At 42.3% G+C, this 11,157-nt stretch overlaps 1 protein-coding gene and 1 non-coding gene across 3 annotated transcripts in view; both read left to right on the top strand.

Moving 5' to 3' along the window:
- Positions 1-11,157, top strand: part of LRRTM4 (leucine rich repeat transmembrane neuronal 4) — a 540,717-nt gene that overhangs the window by 161,577 nt on the left and 367,983 nt on the right. The gene's annotated exons all lie outside the window — the stretch shown is intronic.
- On the top strand, positions 7,808-7,961 carry LOC142205472 (5.8S ribosomal RNA). Its single transcript, XR_012716463.1, has one exon. It is a non-coding gene; the product is annotated as a 5.8S ribosomal RNA (ribosomal RNA).

Below are 11,157 nucleotides of genomic sequence, written 5' to 3'. Positions count from 1 at the left end.
GCTCAAGGAATTGGTTTGCTCAGAAGACTTTGCTTTAGAAAAGAGAACATAGGATCAAACCAGTGATCCCTACCTTAGTTTCAATCCTTAATCCTTAATTTTAATCCTTTCACTTTATTTTGTTCTGCAGGATTGTAATATAGATCCCCTCTGTAACCCTAAGACAGGTTACCAATATGTGATCAGTGGGGTCCAAAACCCAGGATCCCCACTGATCAGCTGATCAAAGGGGTGCAACCTTTGGGTGAGAACTTGGCTATCTCTGGCAGTCCCAAAATAGATGAATTGGCGCTCCACCAACGCTTGCGCAACCTCTCCTGTAAAGAGGTGACAACTTGTTAAGGCTGGGTTGAACACCATTTGGGGATTCCTTCCCCCATTATACTTGAAAAATGTGGAGTTTTTTGGAGGGGAACTCGGCAGACCCCATTATAGTCTAGGGGTTTGCAGGTTTTTAAGTGGATTGGGTTTCCGTTTTTTTGGTCCCCAAGCAAACCCAAACCCGAACATAGGTGTGAGCGTAACATAACTTGATGCTACCAAGTCCTTTTACTAGTGGCCATATCTGGTAGTACAGTTCATTCCAATATGAAAAAACTGTAATATATGAATATGTGATACACTGAATATTAACAATACCGCGTCTGGTGAACAATGAAAGGGATGAATCTCCCAGCCACAGCCCATTAGCCGAGAGCCGGACCCCCACCAGTTTTATATTGATAGGCCTTCAAGAAGCGGTTAACCCCTTTAATTATTGTTCTCACTTTCTATATAATATATGACACGGCGTTCCAATCGGTAAGAAATAAATCCCATTTACTCACTTTTATCCCTCGATGTCTTCCTTGTACGCCATAGTCTAAATGTTTTCTACAATCTAATACTCAAAAGAATAAAAATAGAATAAAAAAAGCAAAGCTCCATTTCAAGTGATCGCCTACTGTATATGTATATATGTAAATGGCGCAGCTTTATCTTCTATATACCTGCAGCTTTCTCTCGAAATATGTAGATCGACCTAAAGACTGAGCGATTCAATGGAAGCTTTAAATAGTCCGACATTCAATACTAAACAGTGGAAGAAAACAGAGACACGGTCGCCCGGTAGCTTGTGGTCTATCATATATCATGTTGCCATGGCAGTTTTTCGTGACAATCTTGCCTAGGAAGGAGAAAAGTAAACCGTTTCCCGAGTTTACAACAGATTGTAATTGAATAATATACTCAAGAGAAAGAAACAGCTAACAAAGAGTTACAGTAATGTCGTCCTGGGATTCCTCCGCACTAAATTAATATCCGTCCAGTGTCAGCGGATCTGCACCGCCGAGCAGCAGCCTTGTCAGTAGACGGGATCTGCGCTCAGACGGGTTTGCCAAATAAAGCACCTTAATGAAGAGCTTAAACAGACGAGATACAGTTATCAAGAAGAGACTGGAAGTGAGCAGGAGAGGCGAGAAACAACGTCGTCCGTACAAATTTCGTTTTTATCAAGAAAGGTGAGAATGGGGGAAGTGGCCCATGCAGAGATAGACCCCGCCATGTCTAATGAGATCTGGAGAGACGCAAGCTGCAGTATTGATGGGTCCACCCGGAATATTCTGACAATCAAATTCGTTACATTATGACGATGTTAGCAAAGTCCTCAATAGTCCGAAAACCACGCCGTGACCCCTGGGTGGCCATATATAGAGGAGACAGTGATATCAAACAACTCGACAGAAACCATTGAAAAGCCATTCAACAAATTCATGTAAGGATGAGGCCCCACGTTGCGGAAACGCAGCTTTTTTTTGTTGCAGATTTTGTTGAGTTCTTTTTAGCCAAAGCCAAGAATGGTTACAAATGGAATCGGAAATATATAAGACGTTCTTATTAGAGATGAGCGAACAGTAAAATGTTCGAGGTTCGATATTCGTTTCGAGTAGCCCCTCAATATTCGACTACTCGAATCGAATATCGAACCCTATTATAGTCTATGGGGGGAAAATGCTCGTTTCAGGGGTAGGCAACGTTCGATCAAATTATACTTACCAGGTCCACGAGTGAGGGTCGGGCTGGATCCTCCGAGAAGTCTTCTCCGTGCAGCGTCCCCGCGGCATCTTCCGGCTCTTCATTCACTCTGCCAGGCATCGGGCCTGGGCAGAGCCGACTGCGCATGTCCTCACTACAAGCGGGCATGCACAGTCGGCTCTGCCCAGGCCCGATGCCTGGCAGAGTGAATTCAGAGCCGGAAGACGCCGCGGGGAAGCTGCACGGAGAAGACTTCTAAAGGTAGGAGAAGAACCAGCGTTGATTGGCTGACTGTATAGCATTCGGCCAATCAATGCTGGTTCAGCATCGAACTTTTCCATTCGAACAGCGGGTGGTACTCGATCGAGTACGAGTATTTTGAATACCATAGTATTCGATCGAATACCTACTCGATCAAGTACTACTCGCTCATCTCTAGTTCTTACACCTCTAACTTCTAGTCAATCTACTTCTGGCTTTGGCTCAAAAAACCGCAACAAAAAAAGCTGCGTTTCCACAACGTGAGACCTTAGCCTAGAGGAGTTTTCTTGGACTTGTTTAATGGCCTACTCAATATTTGATAGTTTAACAGCCTGCCCCTACATGGATCAGCTGTTCAGGGTCTATATACTATGCAGTGCACGGAACCAGAAGCAGATTGCTCCATCCATGATATAGTGGCTAGATGTCATTGCTGCATTGACGTCAATGGGTTCTAAGATGGGCCACAATATTTAGCTCAGACACAGCCGTGAAGAGCTGACTCGTGCAGGGGTGGGCTGCTGACCCCTCACCAATCAAATATACAGCCCATCCTAAAGATGAAAAAAATCCTGGAAAACCCTTTTAATGTTATGTGTCACAGTTCTCTACAGTTAATGCATTGAGTGCAAGTTAAAGTTTACTACATCTGTGCAGATACACATAACATAGAGATTTCTCACCAAAGTAACACAAAATCATGTTCTTTGTCACATGTTAGTGGTACAGTGGAATGAAAGAGGCGACGAGTCCAAAAAACAGTGAGTACTGAGAAACATACCCACTGCTCACTCCATAGGTTCTGTCCTGTATGGGAGTTGGGGCATTATAATGCGTACAGCTGAATGGGTACATTATACTTATCGGGGGATTACAAGGTGTAAGGACCCAACAAATCCACCACATTGAACACCCGTCCCACAAAAAAATCCTGGACTAATCATGCCAAGATCCACGGGTTCTGCTGACCCTTATCTTAAGGCCTTATGTGCATGATTGTATTATATTTCCATATAGCCTGCAAGTTGTACTATATACAGTTACTATGTGATATAGGAGTCTAAGAGCCCTGACATACTTCTGAATACGTCTAATAGCATACGTAGTCATAATATGCTATTGTGATCAGAATCCGTCAGATACTGACAGATGTAGCAGAGTTTAACTTGCTGCAGTGCGAACATTTACAGCAAAAGGCCAAGGTCAAGGTAAAGTTTGCTGCAAATGTTCATTTAATTCACATGTCAAACTAACTTTACTATATCTGCAATAGAAATAGAGATGAGTACAACTACCGAACTGGCATCTGTTATATACAATATCAGCGTGCCAATGTTATCCAGTCACATTATATTAATGCAGTGCCACCTGCAGGCTACAATGTGTATAACGCCTCAGATGTCCCGGTTTACCCCCGGTAGTGACTGTATGGCTATTAACCACCCAACGGTCAGAGATTTACAGCTTTAGCATTTCATGTTCCGCGTCCCATATATACGGCCGTACCTTATTGCAATATTTTCTATTCACGTACTTTGCTTTATTTGAAATATTTAGTTGACGCTCGAACACTACTACGGGACAATTACTTCTATTTATTCCTAGACCATAAATCCCCAGTTCTCGCATCCATACGCCTTGTATACACCAGCTTGTGGCTTCATAATTTACTTGGACAAGCTCATTATTTCTAGCGTCACTTCTGTTTTTATTTATTAAGGGACAAGGGATCAGACATTATTTATTTCCTCTCGCCTTTTTATCACTGTCGGACACATTACGATATATCCAATTTAATTAATACTCGGCTTTGGGAACATAGTTTGGACATCAAGCAGATCTTAATGGTGACAAATGTGGATCAGATATGGCGTTAGTCTTAAAGTGAATGTCCTCATTTTTAGGTCCAAATTTCTGTGCTAATTAATTTCCTAATATATATTCATAGCAGTTAGAGCTTTGGATTTTTGATAGAGAGCTCCAAATCCCTTAGATGGAATTATAAACTTGCGGTTCTTTGTTTCACCACTAGAGGGAGCTTTGGAGAAATCTATAATAATATGATTTGCGTTTTTGAGCTCCCTTTGTACCAGGGCAGTTAACTGAAGCCAGAGGAATACGTCTCACCTTCAGTGCACATGCGCCATACCTCCAGTACTTGTGCAGTGAAACCAGGGTGTATGTGTTTAGCTTCACTGTGCAGGCATTGGGAGCACCAGAGAGGAGTCCGATGAGGCTTATCAGACTTATCTATGGGCAAGTATAAAGGTTTATTTTTTGTACAGTATTTTTTGCATGTGTATTTTTTTAGGACACTAAACCCCTGGTCTATAAAGATCTGTGTGTGGTTTGGTGTCCCAAATCGACCTGACAGGTTCCTTTTAAAGAAAATTCTTATTTTTCCCACATGTGCCTTCTTCTAGCACTGATCAAATCTTTACAATAGACGTCTATGGAGAGGGGAAGGAGAGGAAGAGGAGAACTCCTCAAAATAGAAAGACAACTACACTATAGTGACACAACACAGTTGGGTTATCAGGAGTGCCTTCTTCTTGCCAGCCTTCTTCTAACAGAAATAACTCATTTAAAGGGAGTTTCCTTCTATGCTAAAGACAGTTCACTAATATCAGATCAGTGACGGTATAGCACCTGTCACCCCCATCGATTAGCTGTTCTCAGTAGCTGAAACACAGAGAATGGAACAGGAAGCAGACAGCTCTGTTCTCTATGTAGTGGTGAAACTGAGGTACTGCAGCTTAGGTTCTATTCCAATGAATGGGAACTGATCTGCAGTAATCTAGAGTGGCCACTACAGATAGAACAGAGCTGTCTGCTTCCTGCTCCATTCTCTGTGCATCAGCTATGGAGAACAGCTAGAGTTATATAAGAAGGGAATCATATTAGTAGTAAATACAGAAGTAATAGCTATGGGGAGGGGGGGGGGTCTGATCTCTGGAACCTCTCCAGCCTTGAGAATGGGGGTTATGCATCCCATTGGATGAATGAAACAGAGTTCTATACTTCATGTTTTATCTCTATAGACTGTCAAAGGCAAGCTGAGTATTTTTGGCTACTCCATAGAGATTAATGGAGCAGCACTGTGCACCCCTGACCACCAGTCCATTCATATAGGGAAAGGAGGGACGCAGGATCTAGTGATCATAGGGTTCCCAGTAACTAGATCTCTACCAACCAGACACTCATGAATAGGGAATACTTGATGCAAACCTCTTTAACAACAAACTGAGCTCTGCTATACCTGTAACTAGCTGGTAATATATACTTTACTAAAGAACTGATTTTTCATCTGCAAACCCTCTTGCATTTAGCTCACGCTTACTTATGTAATATTGTGATATTTTGCTGAGTCCTACATGAAATGGATTTACCATATCTGTGATACTAAGGACACATTCAGACGGCCGATGTAGTTAGGCTACCCCCTCTCGGTTCTTTATATCCCATTCAATTGCAGGGTTTTGTAATTCATTTTTCACAATGGTTATTGATCGGAGTTGTCAGTGCAGTAAGGAGCTGATATTCTACATATAGCTGTCACACACAACCACAGGCCCGTGTCATCGGTTCAGCCGACTTATCTTTAGAAATGACCTCCAGGCTGGCAGGATTAGATCCGAGCAAGGACTTAGCAAAACCTCAGCAGCTCTAGATCTGTATTGTGTTTACTGACAGGTTGAGGTACAGGAGAAGAAAATCAATGGTGTTACTGGTGTCTAACTGTATAACCCAGGATGAATCGGGAGGTGAGAGGACCCTTCTCTTAATCAATGTCAGATCAGCCGCCCCATCGATTTCTGGGATACTTTGCTCATGTTGGACATTACTGTACTTTGAATATCTAGCTAACCTTGTATAGATCACTCCCAAAAAATCAGCCCTGATAGATCTGCTGTGTGTAGAGGATACAATAGCGTATATCGCTACAGCAGGCTGCAGAACTTGGATATAAACTGTAGATGGCGCCGCAGATTATTTATATGCATTTGACTGATGTTTTGTGCCGTCAGCCCCATCGTAAATAATATCATCCCATGTATCAATTCTTAATGAAGAGATTCCCTCTGATTTAATACAATGGTGAGCCCAGTGCAAAGGTTTCATAAGTGGATCCCCCAACACCACCTCTTAGTAACCTGACCCATAGTTTAATGTCACCCTTCAGCTACCCCACAGTTTAATACTCCCCTCCAAGTACCCCCGCAGTTTAATGTCCCCTTTAAGATACCCCCACAGTGTAATGTTCCCCTTAATATACCCTGATAGTTTAATGTCACCCTCCAGCTAACCCCACAGTTTATTGCCCCCCTACATGTGCCCCCACAGTTTAATGCCCTACTCCAGCTATCCCCACATTTTATTCCCCCCAGTACCCCCACAGTTTAATACTACCCTCCATCTACCGTCATAGTTTAATACCCCCCTCCAGGTACCCCCACAGTTTAATGCCACCCTCAAGATACCCCCACAGTTTAGTGCCACCCTCAAGATACCCCCACAGTTTAGTGCCACCCTCAAGATACCCCCCACAGTTTAGTGCCACCCTCCAGCTACCCTCACAGTTTAATGTCCCCCTTAAGATACCCCGATAGTCTAATGTCACCCTCCAGCTAACCCCACAGTTTATTGCCTCCCTCCATGTACCCTCACAGTTTAATTACCCTTCCATGTACCCACACAGTTTAATGCCACCCACGATTTATCCCCATAGTTTAATGCCACCATCCAGTTGCCCCACAGTCTAATGTTCCCCTCCAGCTAACTCCATTTTATTACATATACAGTACCGCCATACCCGTATGTCTCTGAAAGAGCCCTTTAACATGAACAATTTTTCTATCTGAGGGCTTTTTGATGTCATCTGTAAAAAAACGGAAAGCATATTGACCCATTAAAGGGAAAGGAGCCAAAAAAGTTGCATGTTCTATTTTTCTTTCTTTTCTTTATGCATCTTGGCCGTGCCGATATACGGGTCTGTGAAAAATAATGGGCAGCACATGGATACTGCCTGCGCCTTTCAGCTTTATTTTGCAGATTCATTGCTAGGTGATGCTGAAAAATAAAAACTGATATGGAAATGGATTGGGTACGGATATCATACCCTTCCCGAATTGGACAGCTTTGTTGGTTTAGAAACAGGACAGATCAGCATCAGGGTGTGGGCATTGGCAATCCTCGTACTGGACGTATACATTCCTATTTTACCAGATTCAAATTTGGCAAGTATACCCTAAGACCCTATATGGTTTTCATTCATACTGACAATGGCAGGCAACAGAGGACAACAGTGAGCAAGCACTGAACGTATAGGTATGCGCAATCCTGTAATAATGGCTGTCAATAGTAAGTGATGAAAAACGTAGAAAAGTGGAGCCATCTTTGACCCCCAACCAGAGACCCCTTCAATAATATCTTATTTAGAAACATGGTTGCTTTCTATTAGATGGAAAGGAGCATACCGTAACTGCGGGAACAGACTACACAGAGTTTGTTTGTTGTCTGTTACCACAGAGGCAACTCTTAGCGGTGGATCACTCGGCTCGCGCGTCGATGAAGAACGCAGCTAGCTGCGAGAATTAGTGTGAATTGCAGGACACATTCATCATCGACACTTCGAACGCACCTTGCGGCCCCGGGTTCCTCCCGGGGCTACGCCTGTCTGAGGGTCTTAGCGGTGGATTATCATAGAGACATATTGGCGTTTATAAGAGCTGTAGAAATAGAAGGGCTTTTAGTCTCTGGATGCGTCTCCCTACTTACTGAAAGCAAGCGGAGATCATGGAAATGGTGAAAACATGAAACACAAATGATAGTAAAAGGGGTTATTTTATACAAAATTGAGTGATGTATTTTCCTCTATGGCTAGAAATAGTTCTATCAATCTTTCTATCTTTAGCTATCCCAGCACGTCTTTCCTGCCCCTCTATACCCTAATAACGTATGGCCCATTATATGTCTTATAAATGCCCCCAGCCACAAGTAGCCAATGCAGCGTACAGAGAATATGCCAAGACACATGATTTCTAAACACTTGCAATATGGATCATTTCCTAGTGTGATAGATAATGTGCTTGTAAACTGTGCTGATCCAGGGAGAAGGTTGTATCATAAAAGCTACGATTAATGAGGTGTGTCGCCCGTGCCCAGATAAAAGCCTTATTTGTGTATGCAAAAATAATTTCTCTACTGTGTCCATGTCTATACGCAGTAAACTAGAGGAGGCGAGAGTCAGCGCCTGAAACTGGGAAATCTGCTTGGCGATCTGGTCATTATGGCGCTGCTGCCCCGTAATAAGGCATGCTTGGCGTCTCATATTTATATAAGGGAATTCTGTATTTTAAGGGTTTAAGATTCCGTCTGTAAGACCATCTACTCGGCCATGAAAAGAGATATACCAATACGCTAGAAAAATCATAATGTGGCACCTCTGTTAGCTGAAGTTACACTTTTTGGGGCCCCACTCCTATATGTCTCAGGAGAGTGTCTACCGGGCCCTTCACTGTTTATCCCTCACCAACAATTTTGTCTCAGAATATTGCCAAAGACATATAAGGCCATCCACACCCTATCCCCGCCATACAACTCCTTCCTAATCTCCTTATATCTCCCGCACATAATTTTTTCTTCCCTCCCTATGTTTTGGAGGCAACTTACAGTGGTCAACCCAAAACGCGTTGTGTGTTTGAATAAAGAATTGACTTGGACCTTCGTGCCTCTGCCTTTGTCTACCCTCGGATCCCTATGTTTTGGGTCACCCCCTGTTTTTATGACATTTTGCACTAATGAATATCAACCCAATGTCATCAACTGATGACTAGAGTTAATTTTGATGCTTTTTTCTTATTTTTTTTTTTGGTTCTTCACTCCGTTGTATTTAGTATCTGTGTTCTGTTTTTCTGATGGCCCATCCTCAAAGGGATTTCCAGGATCTGGAGCAACCCATGGGGTAACCGGGTTGGAGGCAAAAGAAAGAAGGCATACTCACCTGTCCCTTGGCACTTCACTGTTATCTCTTGGTCTCTGCTTCATTGGGTATCAAAGCGAGCTATGAGGCTCATGTAATCCGAGAGATTGGTCATGTTACTTACATACGCCACCAGCGATTGCATCACCAGAAAGCCCAGGCACGCCATTGGTAGTGGACCAGGAGTAGATAATGTAGCCCAATGGAAAAGTATGCATTTTTTTACACCCACCTTGGCTACCCCACAATTTGCTCTATGTCTTGGACTATACCTTTAAGATAGACCACCAATTTTAGAAAGGTGATAGTATGACTATCAGTACCCCAGCTGATTCTCTAAAGTATGACCACTGTTGTTGTGTCATTTGGGCCTCTTCAAACATCAGGACCCAGATGTGACTATGACCTCTTCAGCCCCTTTGGGCACACCCCTGGTCCTAAGCCAAAACATGTTCCTGCCAATGGCCATATGTAAAATTCAATATGGAGGGCCCATACGGTGGCTCAGTGGTTAGCACTGCACCCTTGAAGCGCTGGAGTCCTGGTGTTCAAATCCCACCAAGGGCAAAAAACCATCTGCAAAGAGTTTGTATGTTCTCCCCGTGTTTGCATGGATATCCATCCCATATTCCAAAAAAAGACATACTGATAGGGAAAAACATACATTGTGAGCTCTATGTGGGGCTCACAATCTATATTTAAAAAAAAAAAAAAAAAATTCAAAATGGATGATTGTTTCTGTGCTAGAATCTCCCTTCTAAGCCTATCCCTGGGTCCTTACCTTTATATACAGGATAATTTAGATTTGGCTATAGTGTCCCTTGCGTTAGTCCCCATTTTAACCTTCAGAACCACTTATAGTAATCCCATATACACTATTATATTATAATAATTATGATTGGCATCACTTTGAGATCTCCTATAATCTATTACAGCTTGGTGCATTGGTGAATTCCATCCTCCAGTACGAGACCACCAAAGGGAGCCCGGACTATATTAGTGCTTGACTCTATGCCGTGCGGATTAATAACCTTAAAACCATGAAAACCAGCACACACGTGCTCAGAAAAATGAAGAAAGCATTAAAAAAAGAGAAGTTATTATATGGCTGAGTGCTTGCATGTTATTGAGGCTGCAATATAGCTTGCTCTATGTGTTTTCAATCAAATGCTGACACAGCAGGGAGTAGATTTAATGCCTATTTCTCAGTTTTTCGAGATTTATTCATTCACCTAATCAAAGTATTTCTCCATGCTCTCTGAATCCCCCAGGATCCCCAAATCATTCCTCTCTGGGAGCCAGGGGGAATTTTTATAACTGTTTACTGAAATACAAATCTTGACACAAATATGATTCTATTATTACGGAGCAGACAAATAAATGGAGATTGGATTTTGTGCCCTGAGATGTGTCATGGTAGCTCATGTTGTCCGTATGTATAGCCATAGTAACACCAGTTTGGGAGCCTTATACTACAATTTTTGAAGAAACTTTTTCTTCTAATTTTTACTCATCCATCAACTTTAACGCCTTAAAAACCACGCAAGTTTTCGTTTTTGCGTATCTGTTTTTTCCTCCCCACCTTCCTAGACCCATAATTTCAAGAGTCACATGATGGCTTATTGTTTGCGGGACAAACTGTACTTTGTAATGGAATCATTCAATATTCTGTACTGGGAAGCTGGGGAAAAAAATTGAGAATGAGGTGGAATTGGAAAAAAAACTAATTTGCACCAATTTCTAATGGGTTTAATTTGTACGGTGTTCACTGTGTGGTAAAAATGGAATGTTACCTGTATTTTGTGAGTTATTACGATCGCGGTGATACCAAAGTCACATAGTATTTGTATTGTTTTGATACTTTTTAAAAAATGCAAAATTTAGCAAATTAGAAAAAAAAT

Source organism: Leptodactylus fuscus, chromosome 5 (genome assembly GCF_031893055.1).
Source record: "Leptodactylus fuscus isolate aLepFus1 chromosome 5, aLepFus1.hap2, whole genome shotgun sequence".
In the NCBI taxonomy this organism is placed as follows: domain Eukaryota; kingdom Metazoa; phylum Chordata; class Amphibia; order Anura; family Leptodactylidae; genus Leptodactylus; species Leptodactylus fuscus.
The sequence above is the reverse complement of the archived record's forward strand: the minus strand, read 5'-3'. Positions and strand labels throughout refer to the sequence as shown.